The sequence below is a fragment of the Mauremys mutica genome, chromosome 12 (assembly GCF_020497125.1).
Source record: "Mauremys mutica isolate MM-2020 ecotype Southern chromosome 12, ASM2049712v1, whole genome shotgun sequence".
NCBI lineage: Eukaryota > Metazoa > Chordata > Testudines > Geoemydidae > Mauremys > Mauremys mutica.
The window spans coordinates 53,337,117-53,354,227 of NC_059083.1; the positions used below are offsets into that span (position 1 = coordinate 53,337,117).

At 47.5% G+C, this 17,111-nt stretch overlaps 2 non-coding genes across 2 annotated transcripts; one reads left to right on the top strand and one right to left on the bottom strand.

The window, feature by feature from the left end:
- Nucleotides 1-10,397: 10,397 nt before the first annotated feature.
- On the bottom strand, nt 10,398-10,469 carry TRNAE-CUC. Its single transcript has one exon. It is a non-coding gene; the product is annotated as a tRNA-Glu (tRNA).
- Nucleotides 10,470-12,188: 1,719 nt separating this feature from the next.
- Nucleotides 12,189-12,261, top strand: TRNAK-CUU. The gene has a single exon. It is a non-coding gene; the product is annotated as a tRNA-Lys (tRNA).
- The last annotated feature ends 4,850 nt before the right edge of the window (nt 12,262-17,111 follow it).

Sequence of the window (17,111 nt, forward strand, 5' to 3'; positions counted from 1 at the left end):
GGTTTTCAAAGCTGTCCGGGTGAGTTAAGCTATATATGCCTCTTTTTTCCTGTAGGGTACGGTAAGGCCTTGAGCCAAAATACCTGAATGAATCTAAGGCCTGGTCTACACTATGCATTTAAACCGAATTTAGCAGCGTTAAACCGATTTAACCCTGCACCCGTCCACACAACGAAGCCCTTTGTATCGATATAAAGGGCTCTTTAAACCGATTTCTGTACTCCTCCCCGACGAGGGGGGTAGCGCTCAATTCGGTATTGCCATGTCAGATTAGGGTTAGTGTGGCCGCAAATCGATGGTATTGGCCTCCGGGAGCTATCCCACAGTGCACCATTTTGACCGCTCTGGACAGCAATCTGGAGTCGGATGCACTGGCCAGGTGGACAGGAAAAGCCCCATGAACTTTTGAATTTCATTTCCTGTTCGCCCAGCATGGAGAGATCATCAGCACAGGTGACCACGCAGAGCTCATCAGATAACAATGCAGTCTCCTGAGAATCGAAAAAGAGCTCCAGCATGGACTGCATGGGAGGTACTGGATCTGATCGCTGTATGGGGAGAGGATTCCGTGCTAACAGAACTCCGTTCCAAAAGACGAAATGAAAAAACATTTGAAAAAATTTCCAAGGCCATGATGCAGAGAGGCCACACCAGGGACTCAGTACAGTGCCGTGTGAAAGTTAAGGAGCTCAGACAAGCCTACCAGAAAACCAAAGAAGCAAACAGAAAGTCCAGGGCATGGCCGAAAACATGCTGCTTCTATGCTGAGCTGCATGCAATTCTAGGGGGGTCTGCCATCACTACCCCACCCCTGTCCGTGGATTCCGAGATGGGGGTGGTAATCGCAGCCATGGCTGAGGATTCTGTGGACGGGGAAGATGAGGAGGAAGAGGAGGACGAGCTTGTAGAGATCACACAGCACTCCGTTCTCCCCAACAGCCAGGAGTTTTTCTCACCCTGACGGAATTACCCTCCCAGCCCTCCCAAACAACTATCCCAGACAATGAAGCCATGGAATGGACCTCTGGTGAGTGTACCTTGTAAATATAAGACATGATTTAAAAGCAAGCATTTTTTAATGATTAATTTGCCCTGAGGACTTGAGATGCATTCGCGGCCAGTACAGTTACTGGAAAAGTCTGTTAACATGTCTGGGGATGGAGCGGAAATCCTCCAGGGACATCTCCATGAAGCTCTCCTGGAGGTACTCCAAAAGCCTTTGCAGAAGGTTTCTGGGCAGCGCTGCTTTATTTCGTCCTCCATGGTAGGACACTTGACCACGCCATGCATCTAGCAAGTAATCTGGTATCATTGCATGACAAAGCCTAGCTGCGTATGGTCCCAGTGATTGCTGGCATTCAAGCAACATCCGTTCTTTATCTCGCTGTGTTATCCTCAGGAGAGTGATATCGTTCATGGTAACCTGGTTGAAATTCAGGAATTTAAGTAAGGGGACAGAGATGGCCTTTCCTACTGGGCTGTTTGCCTGTGGCTTAAAAGAAATCCTTCCCTGCAGGTAGCCAAGCGGGGGGAAGGGCGGGGGCGATTGGCGCTGAGCTTTTCCGCGTTTGGCTAGCAGGGATCTTTCCTGCTACCAGCCATGCGGTTGGGAGGGGTGGGGGGAAAGGGGGTGTTTAGCAGTGATCTTCCATGATACCAGCCATGGGGGTGGTTTCTGTTGCTGCACGTTAACAGGAAAGAAACAGCACTCTACGGGCTTTGCTTGCTATTTGGGAAAGGAGGGCGCTGGATAGATGAAGGCTGCAGAAGCCGAAAGACAATGGCTTACCAGGCCGCATGCAAGCCGAATTCTGCTGCCTGGACCTGCGTCTGTGATCTCTAACACCAAAGCCGCAGGCACTCAATATTAAGATGCAAAATGCGACCTTGTAGTGAAAACACATGTGCTATGTAAGGTGAATAGTGTTGTTCATCGTGAAAGAGTATAACCACTGTTCTGTAAAATGTATCTTTTTAAATACTTCTCTCCCTTTTTTCCCTCCCTCATGCAGCTGCAAATTTTTCAAGCCTCCCTACTCCGTCCCGAAGACTATCTCAGATAAGGCGGCGGAAAAAAAAGACGCAAGAAGAAATATTTTCAGAAATCATGGAAGTGACCCGCAACGAAAGAGCTCATCTGAATGAGTGGAAGGACGTGGTAGCAAATTACAGGAAAGATGATCTGGGGGTCATAGTGGACCACAAGCTGAATATGAGTGAACAGTGTAACGCTGCTGCAAAAATACAGAACATCACTCTGGGATGGCCACTCTACTCGTTGCTGATTAGGCCTCAACTGGAGTATGATGTCCAGTTCTGTGCACCACATTTCACGAAATATGTGGACAAATTGGAGAACGTCCAGAGAAAAGAAAAAAAAATTAAGGAAATATGACCTATGAGGGAAGATTGAAACATGATACAGTTTTCAAGTATGTAAAAATCAAGTAGCATTTTTTTACAAAAGCAGTTTCTATACATATCAATGGCTGCTAGAGATAGCACATTTCTACATCTATCAATTTCACATACATAATAGTGCAAGAAACTGCTACCTGTAGGCATTTGCTACATCAGGTAGCAGTTTACTACAATAGCAGTTTCTTACAATCTAACCTATCAGTAACTGCTACCAATAGCACTTTCCCACATGGAGCAGTTTACTACACTACAAGGCAAATGTCCAAAAATGAATGTTAGCTGGCAAAGACAGTTCCTTTGGGCTCCTTGTACAGTGTCTGTGCTTTTGAGGGCCCTTCAAGCATGACTTGACTAGCTCAGCTGGTAGAAGTATGTGACCCTTAATTTCAGGGCTGTGGGGTTTGTGCCTCACTTTGGGTGTTTGATCTTGTAGCCTTAGATGTCACTCTTTTCCTTGTATTCTCAGACCAGAATGAAATCTGCCTCTGTCCTCTCAATGGTTTGAGGCAGGAAATGTAGAACATGAAGAGAAGACAAATGAACAATTCTGTCATCCTGTGAGAGTTGAGTCTCTTCTAGCCTGCCAAGAGAGGGGGAAATTAACTTTTCAGGAGCTGATTGCCCCACTTCAGCGATCTGTAGTTTCTCTACTTCTTTCTACATCTTCACCAGCGTTCCGTAGTTCAGATAACTGCTTCTTTCTTAAATCCTCCCCAGCCCTCTTCATTTTCATGGAGATTACTTCAGGCTCAAGATTCTGACCACATCTTATTACTCCCTTGTACATTTCTGTAACCCCTTGGAGAGTAAAACAAGATAGCAAGAAAAACTATTTAAAAAAAAGGCGTGGCCTCAATGTATAATACTGGAAATTGTTTTAATATGTTTTCTGTTTCTCTTTTATATCAATTTACTGTGCTAAAAATATCAAGGGAACAGTAAACAAGGAAATGAGAAGCTCAGATCTTGTGTTAACAGCCTTTAGAGAAACATCAATTGCTTCAGTTAGACATGAAGTAGCTCTAGAAAGTCAAGTCTAGCCTCTCAAATATCTGGGGTTCAATTCCTAGTCAGGGAATTACACTCTTCAACAAAAGCTCCCTTTTATTCCTAACTTGCAGTTCTATGGGAAAAAATGCAAGTCCCTGTTAGAAGCCTTTGTGCTGCTGGAAAACTGTTTGGCAGCCATGTGAAAACCAAAACTTCACTGTACCTACTAGTAAAATATGGGCAACTTCCCACTCTGCACCTTAGAGTGCTTCCAGACGCATTGGCCAGAATTTTCAGAAGGTCTCACACCCACTACTAGAGCCAGATTTTCAGAAGAACTCTGCTCTCTGTGCTGCTAGGCCATCCCTAGCTATTCTGGGGCCCTATGGAGCCCCCTCATTGGGGGGAAGGGGACAGGCCTCGGCTTGGGGGGAACCCCCACCCAGCAGTCACCAGTGGAGCGGCTGGGTCCGGGTTGCTGCACTTCCCACTGCTGGTGGGTGGAGGCCCAGCCATACTGCAGTCCTCAGGGGAGTGGGGGCTGGGGCGGAGGCTTTGGGGAAGGGGTGGAGTGAAAATGGAGCAGAGGTGGGAAGGGGATGGGGCGGAACAGGAGCAGGGGCCATGGGGAAAAGGTGGGGCAGGGCTGGAGCAGCATGCAGAGGGCATCAGGAAATTTGGTGCCCCAAAATTCCTGATGCCCTACGCAGCTGCGTACTTTGTGTATGGGTAGGGACGGCCCTGCTGTTAGGCACTAAAATCTTTTGCCAGATTTTCAAAATCGCTCAACACACTGAGTGCTGAGTTATTTTAGAAAAAAAGCTGGGTGCTGTTTACTTGTCTATGTGGCCCACACTGCTGGAGTTTGAAGTTCACCATTGTTTTCTCATAATGCTGTGTCTGTATTCTGCCTCAGTTCCGGTGTCCATCTTTTATTATCATAATAAATCAGCAAGGAGACTAATACACCAAAGAACTCACAGGGCTCCCAGAAACCTGCAAATTTGGCTCATGGTGAAGGTGTATACAAATCATCTGTGCTGTAGAAGGGCTCTGGGTGTTGAAAGAGTTGTGCCATCTTCAGGGCCAGCTCCAGGGTTTTTGCCGCCCCAAGCAGTGAAAAAAAAGAAAGCCACGATCACGATCTGTGGCAGTTCCACTGCGCCGCTTTCTTCTTTGACAGCCATTCGGCAGCAGGTCCTTCCCTCCGAGAGGGACCAAGGGACCTGCTGCCGAATAGCCGCAGAAGAGCCCGATGTGCTGCCTCTTCCTCTTGGCCACCCCTGCTGGTTCAGCTGGTGCCTGGAACCAGCCCTGGCCATCTTGGCCTGCTTGCACAGCCCATAACGTGTTAAAGGAAACTAGGGTGGATAAGTCACTGTCTGCACAGTGGCAGGGTGACCATGTGGTCTAAGGAGCCTGACACAAGGGTCTGTCTTGCTCTCACTTGGGTGTTATGGGCTCTGAATGGAATTTCAAATCAGTGGCATAGCCAGGTTCTAAGAGCAGGGGAAGCAAACATAAAAAGGCATCCCCCGCCCTTGGCTCCTCCTCTGGCCATGCCCCCCTTGGCTCCTCCTCCACTCCGCGCCCCCCCCCCTTTGGCTGGCTCCTCTGGCCACACCACGCCCTCCCCCCTTCCCCCCCCCGGCCTCATAGGGTCCACTCCATGCTGGCCTCCCCTATGTGCTGCTACGGTGCAGAGCCCTGCATGCACCCTGACACCCCACACGTGCCCCGGGCCGGGCTGAGCTGTGGTGAGGTCCGTGTCCCATGGGCTGAGCCAAGCCGGCGGGGGGTGGCTCTGCTCCCTGCTGCAGGCTGATGCTGGAGCCTGGGCTGAGAGCCAGGATCGTCTCCTGCACCAGCTCTGGGTGGGGCTTTGCTGTGGGTCCCCCAGTCCCCCCAGGCCGGGCCGCCCCCTGCACCTGTACGGTAGGGGCAGGTTGCATGAGGGCAGGACCCGATGGGGCCGAGGACTGAACAGGCCCAGCAGGGCGGTGCGGGGGCTGCTGGAGGGGGAAGCTGGGGAAGGGGTGGCACGGCCTCAACCCCCTGGGGCTGCCTGCCCCGTGGAGGAGGCAGAGAGGCGTAAGCCGCAGCAGGACCCCAGTCCCCTGGGGGAGGGATTCTGGGGTCAGCCTGGAGAAGCAGGAGCAGCCCCGGGGGTGCCGGGTGCGTGCAGGGCAGAGCCCCGGGAGAGCCCTAGCCCCGCGGCGGGCAGTGCTGCAGAGGAGGAGCCTGTGCCCCGTGGCAGGCAAGGGGAGCCCCTACAAGCCCAATGAGTTTGCCCAATGCTTCCCTGTTCTGCCTTGCACTGCGTCAGGCGAGCCGGTCCCCAAGGAGCAGAACAAGGCAGAGCAGGCGCGTGGCTTCCCCAAGAAACACGCTGTGCTGCTAACCACTCCCAGCGCAGCAGGGCTGGGGCTTGGGGCAAACAGCCTCAGAGCCTGGCTCAGGGGGCTTTACCTGCAGCCGGGAGACCAAACACTGCTGCAGAGGAGCCTGTGCACGGGGCGACGCGCTGAAAGTGGCCATGCCCAGCACCGCCGGTGTGCGGGCAGACTGGGGAGCCCGGGCTAGGCCACACAAAGGCAGGCACCGCCCCCCAGCAGCATACGGAGCCGGAGCTGACCCAGGAATTGCTAGCGCTGCTGCTTTCTGTGCCCTGCGCCGCCCCAACCCACCGCAGAGACCAGCCCCTGCCTCCCCTCCCCCTTGCCTGCAGGCATTACGCTAAGGCACTGCTTTTAGAAAATGTCCTGAAGGGAAGCAGCTGCTTCCGCTGCACCCCGTTAGCTACGCTACTGCTTCAAATCCCACCCATAATACTTCCTCTTTTCTCTACCTGAGGAAATGGCCTCATTTCAATCTCCCTTGCTATCTGCTTCACAATACTTAATTTTAAAAATAAATATTGTTTCATGCTTTAAAAAAATACATGGTTTTGTAGTTAGCTCAAAAGAAACAGAAGAGAGGGAAACTGCTGGCTGGGAGCTAAATCTGCAGAACTAAGGGTTGGTATTCTTCTACGGTCATATTTGTTGTGTAGCCGGCAAGCTCCCAAATGATGGTCTATTCCTTCCCTCAAAATGCAGGCTAATCACTTCCTTTAGACCTTAAAGTTTCATGAAAGGAAAAACTAGTGAGAAGGAAAGCATAGGAGCTATGGCTGTTTTTCAAAATGCAGTTAGACCAGAAGCAAACACTGCTTTTGGTTAGTTTCAAACCAATGACCTTTTGCCTATTAGGCAAATATGTTAACCACTACACTACAGAAACCAACAATGATGCTCTTCTGGGTCCTTCTTAAGGCTTTCTTAGTAGCAACAAAAAGAACAGGAGTACTTGTGGCACCTTAGAGACTAACAAATTTATTTGAGCATAAGTTTTCGTGGGCTACAGCATCCATTCCACTTTTCTATGGACATTTCCCTGAGAGCTCCTAGTGACCCATTCAACAAGGCAAGAAACCCAAATGCAATAAAATTAAGGGAAAGTTTTTTGCCACAGGTTTCACTGACTGGGAAGAGACCTTTAGAAGAGAAAAGTTTGCCATTTAATGCCACAATACTAGGTTATAATATCCTTCCCTGACCTTACATGGAAAGCAAGAAGATAACTGTGCGAACACACCACACTAACCAGAGTAGGGAGGGTACCCGGTTTGGTGCTCCTCCAACCCACAAACATGAGATTAAGCTCTGGACTGACTTAGCCAGTTTACTACACTTCTCTTGTTACATACTGTACTGTAGGTTTACCTATCTTCTTCCTTCTCACTAGTATCGCTTCTTCTTTACTGGTCCTTTCATTCACAAAATTGGCACAAACTAATAGGAGCATCACTCTATGTGCTACATTCTTATTTCTCATTTCCCCATCACCATCAATCACTGAGTTCATTCATTAAACTACCAAGTCACCCTTTTGTACCCCTAAAGATGAGTGAGCTCTCAAGACAATAGTGTCTCCAAGAACATTTTTAATTCCTTATGGGCCTGGCAGGCCAAACGCTTCTGGGAAAGTATTTCGGAAACACAACACCAGCTGCATTCTCAGCCGCTCCCATCTTTTTCACTCACACAACCCATGCAAATCATCTCTCTCCCTTCTAGCAAAAGCAATGCTAAAGTCCCAGACAGTGCTCCTAGTGCTTTCTAAGACAGATAAACTCTCTCAGAGCCATCTCTCTGTTGTATTCATCCGCTTTTGGATCCGGTCTTGATTACATTTTGGGCTCATTGAAATGCAAAGCCAATTAAACTCAGCAGCAGAATCATCTTCATTTCACTAGGTCTTCACTTTAGACATTAAAAGATGTGATCTAGGCCAGTGGTCCCCAACCTTTTTCATCTGGTGGGCGCAAGACGACGAGCCACGGAGGACCGTGACGGCGGACGAGCATCCGCCAAAATTCTGCCGACAAGCAGCAACGTCAATAGGCATTGCTGCTGAAATGCCACCAACAAGCAGTGTCATTCAGAGGTGTCACCACCAAAATACTGCTGAAAATCGGCAACGTCTCTGGATGATGCAGCTTGTCGGTAGCATTTTGGCAGATGCTCGTCCACCGACCAGTACGTGGACGCACTTAGATGCCCCGGAGGGTGCCATGGTGCCCACGGTCACTGCGTTGGGGACCCCTGATCTAGGCTGTCAAGGAAAGAATAGGACAATGACTCTTTCGTGGCACTGGGATTTGTTATTCACTCTTTTATAGGGTGTCTAGTAGTTTAACTTTTCCTCCACTGTCCCCTTCAGGTGCCCTTTTAAGTCATCCAACCACAGACATATCTAGGAAGACAGACCCACACTAACTACCAAAGCAGCTGGAATTCTCAGGGAAACTGAGTGTGATGACTAAGTGACAAGGAAAACGCCCTCCACACTGGCACTAGACACTTTCAGGGTCCCCTCCGCTCAAACTTAGCAGCTACACCAAAAAAAAATCACACACCCCCCCAAAAAACCCAAACTGTATCCTGGTGCATTCTTGAGTGTGAAAGAAAGAGTGCCTGAGATTTAAAAGACAAGATCAGAACCAGCCCTTTCCTTCTGCAGACAACATCCTGCCCTAGCATGACCCGAACTCCTGGAAGGTGGAATTTAGTGTTCTCCCACCAGAGGGAGGTGCTGTTTAATTCATTTAGTGAGGAAAAGTCAGAGAAAGGTTTAGAGCTCTCAGAGAGGGGGCAGACAAGCCTCTCCACGCAAGACACACATTTTCACAGAGAATCAGGTTCCCCTAGGGAAAAAACTCCTCAATGGAAATGTGGCCCCAGAAGTGTTAGAGAAGCAAATTCCTACCAGCTGAGTGTTTTTTTCTGGATGAGCCTCTAGCTAGGCAGAAGAAGAGGTGGAAAGAGTTGCGCTGGGAAAAATGAAAGCAGAGAAGGATTGTTCCTCTTAATTTTTCTTTGTGTTTCTCTTGTGATCCTAACGGCTGAATCTGGAGCATAATATGAGCTCTTTTAGTGCCTTTGGTTGGGCTCAGCTTGTGACCCTGAATACAGGGGAATTCTCCACTATCTGGTCTTGTCTCTTCAATGCAATGGAGACTGGACCAGCCTCCTGAAGTGGACAATGTACTTGCAGAAGCCCAGCGTCACTCTTAGAAAAAGGATCTCTTATTCTTGCTTACCTAGTGGTTAAGCTTTGGCCCTGCTAGGGTTCTATTCCTGGTCGGGGAGCACAGCTGTTAATTTCTTCAGTTATCGCTCTCAGCTGAAAGAAATATAGCTCTCCTCTGCCAAAATGTATTACTGTAGGGTTGTTTTCTGCTCTCTCCCTAGTGAACATGAAGAAAAAGTAAGGATTATAAGAAGAGGAAGAGCTGCCTGACTCTAACCACCCCTGTCATTCACTTGTGTGTAGAACTCAAGGAATCATTCAATTTCTGGGATGCCCAACAATACTACAGCATAAATCTAATTTCATGCTTATATCTGCAGCGATATTGTCTAACTAATAGGTGGTTTTTTTGGAAAACAGCCATCTCCACAGAGGTCACAGATTTGTCAGAGATTGGTTGCAACTGACAAAGGGGCACTGTTCATTTTTCTGCTAGGAATTAAATGTCTTATAGGTGTGCACAGCAAATTTCATTAGGGTGTGCACCCAGGGATTTTTTTTTGAAAGGCGAACATTTATTGAATATTCAGTCATAAAAGACATCATTTCTACAACATCTATATTATGCAATTTGGCGCTTATTGCATAATACAACAATCCTTACTTTAAAACTTACTTTAAAAATAAAAGAGCCCATCATGCGATTAAATTAAAATGCAAAGCCACTTTTTTTTTGAGACATTAGGATGTGCCTGGGCACACCCGGCACATCCCGCCTATGTAGTTTGTTCCTTGACTTACAGTCACAATGTTTCACCCTGACCCCAGGTTTCAACAAAATTGATTTTATTTTTATATGCAACGTGAAACAAACACTCCTCTGTAGATACTTGGAGAGAGAAAAAGAACAACACTAACCCACATTGACTTGCATTTGTAGCCCCCTGAGCAAGATGGTAGCCAGTATTCTACAGGTGGAAGGCCATGCACTATTGTTCACCCTCAGAACCCTTCAGCAGTTAGACCTCAGGAATGGAAGAGGCCAATGATCCTGAATCTCCCCAGATGGATAATTTTGAAGACTTGTCTATAGAGCTGGGTGAAAGGTTTTTGCATGAATATTTTATTTACTGAAATATTTTGATTGACAAATATATATATATTAGTTTTGTTTAAAAAAGAAAACTGAAAAAAAATCATCTTGGGTCAACCTAGATTGTTATTATTATAATTTTGGTTAGGCTAGCTAGCAAGCAAAAGAATAAGTGATTTGCACAGCTCTATTTGTATAAAAGATCCTCCGTTAGAAGAGGCCTCATTTCTGTTCTGCAGCACCTGAAGGTTCAACTTTGAAATAGCCTCTAAAGACCTTCCCAACCTCATGAAGAACGATTGGAAGTTGAAAAGCTTCATTCCCTGACCGGGAATCGAACCCGGGCCGCGGCGGTGAGAGCGCCGAATCCTAACCACTAGACCACCAGGGAGGTGATAACAAACTTTTTTATCACCTCTCCTTGACTTATGCAGGCTACCGTGTCTTCAGGTTGTGAAGTTGGTCCAGTCTCTATTACCCAGAAGGAGCAACGACAGGGAGTGAAGGAACCTCAGGGTCACAGCCTGAGCCCCACTAAAGGCAACTGAAACAAACTCCACTTAAGCGTTAGCTTCCTACAGCAGGATCACAAGAGCAACACAAACAAATCTCAAGAGGAACGAGGCTCCTCTGCTTTCATTTACCGCAGCGCCACCTTCTCCCCTTTGTCCTCTGCCCACCTGCAGTCTCTTCCAGGAAGACACATGGCGCTGACAGTAATTCTGGCCTAGAAGCCAAGGGAGGGGTTTGGATACCACCTCACAAGAGCTGACAGGAGTTTGATTGCATGTAAAGGGACTCTGAGCTTTGCCTGGCCCGGCTCCTAATTTGTCAATTCCGTGCGCTCAGGAAGCACCCAAAGGGCCGAACACCCCTTCTCTTCTCTCCTTGTCCTCACCGGGTCCTTCCCCACAAATACTTCAGAAGCTGGAGTGGCGCAAGTAACTGCAGGTTTCCCTCAGCCACCTCCTAAGGCAAACAGTCCCCCCTTCTCTGACACTCCTGGGGCCACGTTTCCCTTGAGGAGCTTCTTCCCAGGGGGACCTGATGCCCTGAAAAAATGTGTGTGGAATGGGGTGGGAACCGGCTTGTCCGCCCCCTCTCGAGAAGCGGTGACTGTCCCACATTAGATCAGTCAAACAGCCCTTCCCCCGGTGGAAGAACACCAAATCCGCCTGCCAGGAGTTCCTCTCTTTCTAGGGCGCGATACTAACTGCACAGAGCAAAGGGGTGTCCGTTCACATTAAACGGCGTCTCAAAAGGATGATGGGGTGGGGGGAGTGAAATGACTCGACAGCACTCGAGCAAGTGAATAGTGTTACGCTCAGAGGCCCAAAAGGTTAATTGTCTTACTCTTCCCTTAGCAGCGGAGATCAGGCCTTTTCAGCTCTGCAGTGAAAAACTGGTGAAATGAAACTAATGCTGGCAGCTGTTTTGCGCTATGAAAGCTTTATCCCGGTGCATATAGTTCGAATCTAAAACCAGCCCGTGTCCCCTAAGGCCCCGGGAGAGCACCCGCCGCGCTGGCTCAGAGATTCCCGAATTCCCCTGGGCGTGCGGGAGACGGAAAGGGGCAGCTGCGTGTTGATGTTGTTTTTATTTCCTAAAGACTTTGGACAGAGTTTTATCTGCTACACCCCGAAGGCCCCGCAGCTGCTGCTTGGAGACGTTATTCCACTGAGCGATCGCTCGTGTTCACGTAACCAAAGGGGAAACTGCGAATGAACGGAGGTCTTTTTTTTCTTCTCTTTACTGTTCTTGCAGGGTTGACTGAAGGAGGAGAGAGGGGGAATGTACCTTGCAGGGTTTGTGAATGAAGAGAAGCAGAACGCGAAGCTGGCTTTCGTTACCCTGAGCACAGCTCTGTGTACGGCGGGAGTTGGCTGGTGGTGTTTAAAGCAGAGAGGTGGCGGGGGGGATCCGACAGGCTGTGGCTATCAGGTGGTGAGCCACCCACCGGCGTCTGGAGCCTTGTGTCAGTGCCTGTTTCGTAGCTGCAGGGTAAAAAACCAGGAAAGAAGGTTACTGTCAGAAAAGGAGCCTCAGAGCGTAAACGTCCACAGGGTTCTTAAAACACTGTCACTATGCCTGGGGAAGGGCTATAACCACAGCCCGGCTAGCTCAGTCGGTAGAGCATGAGACTCTTAATCTCAGGGTCGTGGGTTCGAGCCCCACGTTGGGCGGTCTATTTTCCTGCGTTAGGTACAGAATCATTATTTTGGTTACTGTCTCAGCCTGAATTGAAAAACATGCTCTGTTCTCACCACGATCTTAGGCAGGAAATGTCTTTTCCTGTCTCTGAGCTTTAATACAACACGAAGAGAGGACAAATTGACAGTTCCATCATCCTATGAGAGTGAGAGAGGATTTTTCTCCTCTTCTGTTCTACCCCAGACAGGAGAGGGAAAAATAACCCTACAGCAGCTGATTATCCCTCTTCAGCGATCAGTAGCTTCTTTATTTGTTGCTACATTGTCTCTAGCTCTGCACAGGGCTGCATATAACTACTCCCCTCTCATAGTCTCCACGCAGCCCTCGTTATTTTCGTAGAGATTTTTTCAGGCTGAAGATTCCGACCACACTGTATTCATTCCTTGCACATTTCTGTAACTCCATGTTACTTCATCAATGATGATTTATAAAAACAGGCTTGAGAGTAAAACAAGATGGTAATAAACGGATTAAAAAAATTGTCCTCAATTAATAATATTGAAGATTGTTTTAATTTGTTTTCTGTTTCTCTTTTATGTCAATGTACTCTGCTAAAAATATGAAGGGAACAGTAAGGAAATTAGTAGCTCAGAGCTTGTGTTAACATCGTTTGAAGAACAAGGTGTTGACTGTTCTATAGAAAAAATGTTATTTTAAAAGGGGAAAGTGACGTTAAAAGGCTGGCTTAGAAAATTCCAGTGATTATTTTCTGATTCCTCACACCCCGACCCTGCCTAGACAGGAAAGCAGGGGAAATGTGATCACTTGTCAATAGACGTTTCTGAAATGAAAAGGGGACATGAGGCTGTTTGTAGTTAGCTCAAAAGAAACAGAAGAGAGGGAAACTGCTGGCTGGGAACTAAATATGCAGGATCAAGGGGTGGGATTCTTCTAGGCTCATATTTGTTAAGTAGCCAGCATACTCCCAAATTACTGTCTATTCCTTCTCTCAAAATGCAGGTTAGTCCCCACCTTTAGGGTCTTGCATCTTGAAGGAAAACACAAAGAGATCTAGATCTAGAACAGAACAACCTTGGGGATACAAAACAAAGATTAAATATCCATATGTACTGGCCTAAAAGGATAATGGACATTACAGACTCTCTGCTCACAACAGTTCTGGTATAACCCGCATTATTAGGGTTTTTTAAAAATATATAATTTATATATTGTATCCCTGGTTTTCAATAAGGCAGAACATTGTATGGCTGGTGTTCCTTTCTTTGGAAGACAGGATTGAACTGATCTCTGTGTTTGGTGTCAGGACACAATAGAGAAAAAGATTTCAGAGTGGTAGCTGTGTTAGTTTTGTATCAGCAAAAACAATGAGGAGTCCTTGTAGCACCTTAGAGACTAGCAAATTTATTTGGGCATAAGCTCAAAAGCGGGAAAAGGGACCTTTGAATTATTTTGGCTTCCCCTGCAGAACTGGGACAAGGTTAGAAGGCATGTCCTACATCAATAACAATTTACTGTAAAAAGCAACAGAGTCCTGTGGTACCTTTAAGACTAACAGACGTATTAGAGCATAAGCTTTCATGGGTGAATACCCACGTCATGCATCTGACGAAGCTTATGCTCCAATACGTCTGTTAGTCTTAAAGGTGCCACAGGACTCTCTGTTGCTTTGTACAGATCCAGACTAACATGGCTACCCCTCTGATACTTAACAATTTACTGTAACTGCAGACACTGGTGGTCTTTAGTCCTTCTCCCATTCTGTCTCTGTGACTCCCTAACAAGTGGGTGGAGTTGGACTGATGGGGTCAGAACAGAACATTCATGGAGAGTCCATGTGTTGGGTTCTCTAGGATGATTCTATCAGGGAATGAGGATGGATTCCCCAGCTCCAGATGGCCCTTGGCTCTGTACTCTCAGATCCCAAAGAGTGTAGAGGGGATCTGAAAGAAGCCAGGGTCTTCTGCAGAGAGGACATGTATCTACATCCTGATTCTGATCCATCCCTCTGTCTCCATGAATGGATTGTTTCAAGGATGAGTTCCCTGGCACATAGTGCTCAATGGAAGTTAACTCTCCTTTTCTATCCCCAACGGTACTTCAAGGTGGACAATGCTTATCCTCCTGGCCTCCATTGTATCCCTACCCCACTTCTCCTCAGGTGTGTATTCCCAGCATCAGGGTGGGGACTGACTCCCTGGCATGCAGAAACACTGGGATCTGTAGAGCAAGGACCATTCAAATGAGTACTTCTTTCCGGGCAATTTATGAATCAACTCACATACAGTATGTCTTCACTGCAGAGTTAGTCCAGGTGGTTGGTGCTTGGTATTTTGCCTAGTCAGATGGCAAAGCTGTACCTGAATGACTGTGCCCACAATGGTGCGGACTGTGTCCACACTCAACTGTGTGTCTGGGAGAATGACCCATGGTTCTTTGGCTGTACTAAGCTGTCACTCAGGGATTCTTTCCCCATGAATTCCCAGTGGGCAGGATTGAATTATGCCTGTCCTTCTGGGAACATGTGGAGAGGGGGAATGTGAGAAAGAATTGTAGGATTATCACCACTCAAGTGGTTTAGCCCAGAGGTTCTCAGCCAGGGGTCCAGGGCCCCCTAGGGGGGCCGCGAGCAGGTTTCAGGGGGACTGCAAAGCAGGGCCAGTGTTAGACTTGCTGGGGCCCAGGGCAGAAAGCTGAAGCCTTGCAGTGTTGCGATGAAAGCAGGGCCCTGCCGCCTGGGGCTGAAGCCAAAGCCTGAGCAACTTACCTTTGTGGGGACCCCTGTGGCATGGGGCCTTGGGCGGTTGTCCTGCCTGATTCCCCCTAATTCTGGTCCCATCCCTGGTCCACATCCCCCTCCTCCCCTCCCACCCAGCGCCTCCTGCACACCACTGAACAATTGTTCCATGGTATGCAGGAGGTGCTGGGAGGGAGGGGAAGAGGGGGCAGCTTGGCTGCCAGTGGGTGCTAAGCACCTGCTCATTTTCCAGCCCTGGAGCACACATGGAGTTGGTGCCTATGAACTGGAGTTCTACTAACCCTGGGCTTACACGGCAGTGTAGACATACATAGAGTTAACTTATCTGTGTTCAGGAAGCACAGTGCTGGAAAGGAGGGTGAGGCGCCTGTTTACTCAGGTGCAGAGTGCGTGGGGGAAAGCATTGTTTCAGGAAAACAATATCCCCACCCCCACCTCAGGGACTGAACAACCTTGACCATTGGTTCAAACAGAATTATTTTGTATGTGGAGCTGTGGTGGATCTTGTGAGAAGTCAGGAGGAGACCTTGAGACAGCAGACACTTGGGCTTCAGTTTGCCAGCAGGCTGCTTGGCTGGATATTGCCTGGTAAGAGATCCCCCAATAAGATTTGAATTGCATTTGACTTTTCTACATAAAGTGTTCATCATCTTTCTTCTTCTTCCTATGCTAGGCTCTAGCTAACACCTGTAGCTTTCATTAGGCCTATTTAACGAATATTAACTGCAAGAGATTCACCCTCTAAAATCAGTGAGAGCAGAACATGGGTCCGACATACAGAAGGTGATGTTTCATAGGCAGCTACTTAAGTATAGGATCAGCTAATGTGCTCACTATGAGCCTGCTTAGCTCAGTTTGTAAAGTATGGGACTTTTAATATAAAGTTTGTAGCATTGAGTCCTGTGTTGGGTCAAAGCTGTTTAATCATTCCCAGCTCAATACAAACTTTCAAACAGGCTGTGCCCACAATATTCTGCACATTCATGCACTCGCCTCTCTTTGGTCTTATGTGCCCTGGTGACAGCTCATTTGCTGGCAGGTCCTATCATCCTCTCCAGTAGTGGAAGCTTAGACTAGTAATTTCAAGGGTAGTCAAAATCCCTTCTTTAGTAGCAGGTCGAGAGAAAGAGGAAACCTGTAGTTCTAGCAAGTCCTTAGTCTTGCATGAAGTCCAGTAACTCATAAGAGAACATTGTTTTCTACTTGTAGCGTGGAGGTCAGCAGCTCCACTATTGGCACTGAATGTGGCTTTTGTGTTTGCTTCAGGGCTTGGAGCTCAGCCAAAGGGAGCAGGAGGGTGTTTATCATAAGAGATGACTGAATAGCAAAGTAAAGATGATTCAAGCCAGGGCACTCATGGGCCCCAGGAAGATGGATCACAAAACAGGGAAGGCCAGATCCTTAGCTGGCCTAAACAAATTTAGGACCATTGACTTCAAAGTGATTTACAGCACTGAGGATCTGAGCCAGAAGACAGCACCCATCCATGTACTTTCTGCACTATGTGCCAGTGACTTTATTCACTTCACTTTTCTTTCTTTCTTTCTTTCTTTCTTCCTTTCTTTCAAATGAAACATACCAGCAAACTTCCCAGTATTTATTTAAAAGGAAAATATGAAAAACAGATTTACTCCCAATCTAACTCTAGGTCTTCTCTCTATCAGGCTAAAAATATTCTAGTCCCTGAAATCTCTCATCATATTACTCTGACCAGTTTTGCTGCCCTACTCTGGACCTTTTCCAAGCCAAGAATAAATCCCTCCAGTGAAGGAATCACTGGGTGAAACTCTACATCTTGTGCTATGCTGGAGGTCAGACTAGAATGATCACAATCATCCCTTCTCACCTTAAAATCTGAATCTCAGCTTCATCTTTCATAAAGGGAGCTGATCAGAATGAGACACGTGGCCCCAGATTATATTCGTCAGCAGCATTTTATCATGGTTTGTTGGCTGATTTTTAATTGGGATAGAGCTGCAAAAGAAAAATAGCTATTGTTGCAAAAATTGTCCATGGATCGTTAATTACATTCATGTGGTCAGAGCCTCAGTTTCATGCCTATTCAAAAAGATTGTTAATGAAAGAAAATATAAAGGCAGACAGATC